This window comes from Tauraco erythrolophus, chromosome 2 (assembly GCF_009769465.1).
Source record: "Tauraco erythrolophus isolate bTauEry1 chromosome 2, bTauEry1.pri, whole genome shotgun sequence".
NCBI lineage: Eukaryota > Metazoa > Chordata > Aves > Musophagiformes > Musophagidae > Tauraco > Tauraco erythrolophus.
Genome location: NC_141466.1, coordinates 90,413,014 through 90,419,048, shown reverse-complemented (window position 1 = coordinate 90,419,048; position 6,035 = coordinate 90,413,014).

Here is a 6,035-nt window from a genome sequence, read left to right as displayed (position 1 = left end):
TTTTTTAATCAAAATGTCTATAGTTAAGTGTTTACAGTTTACTAACAATGAGGCTCACAACTGTTCCAAACAAGACTGCAATCACTTCATGGCAGTGTGTTACAGGAAGGGATAGGAGACACATCTTGGCTTGAGTAAGTTGTCATTTAAATGGATCAAGCAATCAAAAGTGGCAGAGGCAAAAAGCACAGCAAGCTGAAATCACTTGTTACTGATAAGTTATTGGCAGAGGTAAGACAATAGTCAAGGTCTCCGGGGCCTCACTTTTGCCCTTATTTCTTGATCACTTTGCTCCATTCTGCACATGTAAATTTTGGCCCTAGGCAAGCAGTATTTCTTTCCAGTGAACAAGCATTTGGTTCACTTCCAGCAACAAACTTTCTTATACTTAATCAACCAGTTTATTAGAGCATGAAGGAAAATTGGTCATGACTTTAGTTCCTGTACTGCTGGAATTAACAAGCCGGTTGTTGCCAGCACTAAACTTGGAAGTGCTAATGGTAATTAAAATCTATTTTCAAATACATCTGGCAGTTTTAAGGTGGAGAAGTACTTGTTACTCATGTGAATTTCCAGACTGTGTATAAAAAAAAAAAAAAGGTGATACTTTCTTCAGGAAGATGTCAGCTGTGGGAAAGAAAGAATTATTAATGAATTATTAATACTGTGCGATAATAGCATTTGTTTGTTCTTCTTGAGTGAGTTTATGGCTATGTGTGTCCTCCAAACTCTTTGAGTAGAGAAGCTTGAAACTAAAATTTACAAGTATTGCTATTTTTGGCTAACTTTTTAGTTGTTATATTGTTGTTATAACAGAAAGATATGGCAAAATATTGCTAATATTGAAGCTGACATAAACTATCAGTAGCTTTACTAGAATTTGACAAAAGTTCATGTAGCCCATTCAGTCAATTTTCCCTCAGGTACATTTGGGTAAAACACCTTATATTAACAAAGTACTCTAACACCTAGCTCAAATGGGACTGTGTTCCAAAAAGTAACCTTCTTAATTATTCAACATATTCACACTATACAGTGTGGAAAACAAAGAAAGGATAATCATACTTTGTTTTCCACTTCATTTTCTAAGCCTGCTTCCTGGCTAGTTCAATCTATTGGATCAGTGGGAGAGACACGGAATAGATTAAAAATATGTTGACTGTCAGATCACCAGGGGATTTGAATTAATGTTCTTTTGCACAGAATGGAAGCATATGGGCCACAGAGTGCAGCTCTCCTCGGAAAATTACTGTCAAAACAGTACTATCTCTATTAACACAGCTGCTGACTTGCGAAGCAGAAATCAGATTTTACTTGAGTTCACCTTCAAAAAGCAGTTTCGGAGTGACTGCTCACCAATACTGTCTTGCTACACCAACAATATTGCCTATTAACAGCTTATATAAGTCACGCCTGTACAACTCCACAAGTGCTACTGTAGGATGTAACATTCCATAGACTCCCTTACAATAAGGAAGGAAGCAAAGTTATGTTCATCCAGCCTGACAATTGCTATCAAGATCCCATTTTCCTCCTGTAAAAAGGGAAAGCACACTTGATAGAATATCCTTCATACAAATAATGTAGGTTTCACAGTATGGGCTGACTGCCCAGTTTGCCTCCGTTTCAGCTGATTTCCAAGGCTGAAGTTCTGTCTTCATATATAATCAGACGTTTTCTTTAGGTATTTCTTCCACAGATGTTCTAGCTTGCTTCCCCACCAATTTCCACAGGAAGTAGTGAGGATCTTTTATCTGTCATTTCTTTACGTGCAAGCTATGAAATGTTTTATCTGAAGAGAATGTTAAAGGCTCAAAGTTAAGCTCTAAGAATAAGAAGAGGCTGAAGCTAAAGCTTTATCTACGCATCAAGTAAGATGGCCTCCAATAAGCAACCTCTTGTTTCTGTAGAAGCCCATGCCTGCCTCAGCATGTGCCAGAAAGGAGAGAGATGAGGCATTCTGCTGAAACAAGATACTATTGATTTACACTACTAAAAAATGACAAATTTTGGTCTCCTTTGTATTTATGGGATAGTGTCCAATGAAAAAGAGACTTAGAAGTTATGCATGGCTTGCCTGGATTTATGAACGGGTTTATTAAGGTCCTTACAGAAAAGAAATTTTTTTTTTTTTTTCAAATAACATCATTAACAACATTTTTAAATAACTGCTTCATCAAGAGAAACGTTTAACTTTCTGATACTTTTACTAATACAAAATGTAGGTCTCTGACCTCATTCATCCTGCATAAAGAATGAAGCGAGGCTCCTACACAAATAATGTGACCAGCGCAGATTGCTGAAATGAACAACATCAGGACACTGGTGGAATGTGCACCTTCAAATACAGTCAGAATTAGCTGGTTCTTGAACGTGTCTACTACAACTCAATGTCCCTGCTGCATATGCTTTTACTTTCCGTATGCATCAAAATTTATGTGATTCAAGTTTTAGAGTCACTAGAGATTTTGAGTACTGAATATAAGAAGCATATAAGAAACCAGAAGGCAGCTCTGAAAAATCGTGTTATTCAAAGGTGTCTTGTCTGGGACCTTTCTTTCTGTTTCTGTATGTGCAGGTAAAGGTTTAGGTTTGTGTGCATGGTGCGCATAAATATGCCCTTATGCAAGAAAGCTGCATGCGCGGTTGGGTTTCAGTCTGAGTAAAGGGTTTGTCCAAAGTTCAGGATAATCCTATTTGATAATGCTGCCACCATTAGGACATGCGTTCTACAGGTATCTTTGGGACGCATATGAAGAATACACGCTTTGAGTTCCATGTGTTTACTACGTATTTCTGCTGCCCTTTTAAAATAGATGCCTCATTCTTTTTAGCTAAAAAAAGGAAACAATTTGCTCATAATTTATGGTCTTTTAACATTTGTTTTCTCTACAAAACCTTAAGAAAAATGTTGGAGTTTCCCCTCGCTGTTAAAATATAAAAGCTTCAAGGTTTCTTTGAAAAAGAAAACTGATGACCTCAGTTTAGAGCACATAACTGCTGCCTTTACTATTACAGGAGTCAATACAATGCTACTAAGTTGCTTAATAAGGACCAAGTACTAATTATTGTGTTAGAGATGGTAATTTAGCATGCTCATACTGAAATTTAATGAAACATTTATTATTATATTTTTGTTTAACTTGTTATTTGAGTAATTCCATTTATAAATTTTACATCAAATCATTGTTAAATGCTGAAGCTTTGACTAAAGTCCCCTGTGAATCCAGACATGAGCCTTCGGACTATAGGCTACAGTGTAAAAAGCAAGGCAAAAACATTATTTGTCTTGATATTGCTTTTCTTCTTCTCACTTCGTCTTTCATGTCTTGCACTTTGCACTTCAGGGATGGTTTCAGTGCAATGTAAAAAATTTGAGCAAATGAGACACATTTCATTGGGCACTCAATCTTTTTTTAAAAAAATAGCATTACTATCTTGCAGCCCATGGTGGGGAGTGAAAGCGAGCATTCACACAGTTCAGTTCCTAATTACCAGAAGATAAATGGACCTAAAATTATTAAGCAAAAGAATGTGAACACCATCAAAAGCAATAAATGTTCCATAGGAAATTAATTTGGTAAACTTTAAAGGCATTATAATTAATCACCATGACTTGTTCATGAATTATAACTTGTTCTGGACTCAGCTACAATTATTTTGATTAAATGCTTTTTATCAGTGAATAAAGTTATTCAATTCTATTGAACTATCTAAAGCAATTTGTAAGATCTAAAGTCTCAAATACTTCTCCTGTTGGCCTCTCAGTTCATTTCTCCCATTCAGCTTTTTATGAGTCACTGAACTATTTCTAAATCCGAAACACATTTCAGTGACTAGCTTGCTTACAAAACAACAACTGTAAAAAGAGGAACTCATACTGGATTATGAAATTGACGACTGTAAATCTAAGTTTGTATAAAAGCCTTTTTATAACTTATTTATGCACGACTTTTTCAAAACATCACTGAAGGGCTGGTATTGACCTGCAAAGGAAGGTACTCCTCAGTCCCTGTTGCTGCAGAACCTGCCTTCTGAAGGCCTGAAAATGATTTAGCTATTAATGAATCGAGAATGTATTTATCATAAGGAAATTACTTACTTACTTCTAAAAAACAACATTATAATTCTGTCATGAACACAGTAACTCAAAATGCCATTTTTTTTTAAAGGTTTTCGAAGCTGGAAATGCCTTTCGGCTTTCATTTGCTTTCTTTGCCAACAGGAGGGAAAACATAGGGGTGTAGAAAGGTCTGGAAACAGCATAATTAGGTCTATTAAAGAGATACAAAACATTGCTTTGGGGAAGAGAACATGGAATTTGCAACAGAAAAGTGTGTAATGGGTAACAGAAGATCAGTTGCAAGGGAAAACAAGCTATCACCGGTACATTGGGATGGAGTGAATGGAGGTGTTGGCAGAGAAGAGCTTCTTCAGTCTTTTGGTCAAACACCAGCTGGGCATGTCAACCTCTACCTCAGATAATAAATCCACACGGGACGCTTTCTCTTCATGTGCTCATAGCACATATAACATGTTCTGGTGATTGATATAAAACTGAACTGTGCGTGAAAGCAGCTTGTGCCATGAGTTTTTTTGACTGATAAACTTATTGTGGAAGATGCAGACAAGCTGGGGCTAGAAGTCCTTCTTCCTTTTTCCCAGGCAAAGCCAGGGGAAGGAAATCAGTGCCATGTCTGTCAGACCTGTCTGAAAAACCAAGACAGTTTATCAAAAGAACATCCGCTGCCTCATCCAATTTCTGGATTTACAAAGAAGAGGCCAGCAGGATTTTCACAGTATAAAGGCGAGTGCAGGGGAAACCAGAACACCTTCCAGCGGGGAAGCAGAACCATCCCACGCTGCTCTGAGCAGGGAAACCATCCTTCCTCCTAACAGAACATCAGAAAGGCTGAGTTGGGCCAGAGTAGAGTATGGACATCGTCACTCCTCCTGATACCACACCCTTTGGCTCTGGGTTGTTGGGGCTCAGGGGCTTCCTCTCCTTTCAAGTAACCACCTCAATGAGACCAAGAAGCAATGGGAAAAATTCACAGATCAAAATGCTGCAGTTCAGCCTCATGAGGCAGAACTACGAGCAGGAAATAAAACTCTCTATGTAAAAAAGCTGGGGAGACACTGCAGTCCTGGGGCAGAGGGCTGCCTCAGGAGACCGCAGGATTCAGAGGGGCAGCACGGCAAGTGTGAACCTGGAAGGCAAACCTGCTTGGCCATATCCTTTCCCACTGACAACACTGGGAATCTCACCAAGTGGCTGAAGTTATTTTGCCCTGAAGCTCTGCTCCACGTTACATGCTATGATTTTTGCTTTCCCATAGAGTGCAACTAAAAGCTGAGGCAAATACGACCACTCCTAAGTTTGGTATATGCCTATTTAAACTCAAGATTTTATTAAAAAATACATCACCAGTTTCCACCTCTGTCAAGGGCTGTGTACACTGGATCTCTCGTAGGATATTCCTGAGTACTGACTCCAAAATGGCTGTCAACTCCTCTCACTACTACCTGACGCTCAATTCCACATAGTCTCGTGTGTCACTTGGGAACAAACACCTCATTTTGACAGGTTGTAGAGCTTCTTATTTTAAAACTTTCCTTTTCTTCTGGCAACTGCTCCACTTCTTCAACTCCTTTCACTTTCTTTTTCATTTATTTTTAATAGTAGATATTGAACTACTGAGAAACTACGTTTCCAATTACTTTTTGGTATAAACTCTAATGCTTTTGGGACACAGATGCCATTTTAGCTGTACATTGACTCTTTGCTGTTAACATCCACAGTAACTGTTAATCAACTGCAGTTTAAAGCAGTGGCCTCTTTTAGATCATGGCAGCAAGAAACACAAATGTTTTTGCTTTATACATCTCTGTGATCCAAGACAGGTATTTGGAAAAAATCTTCCTCCATGGCAAGTGGAATAAATCCGTTCAAAAATTTAAACAGCACTAAAAAAGGCAAAAATAAGTATCTGAATTCTAAAATAAATTAAAAGTTTCAAGGAGTTAATGGCTTG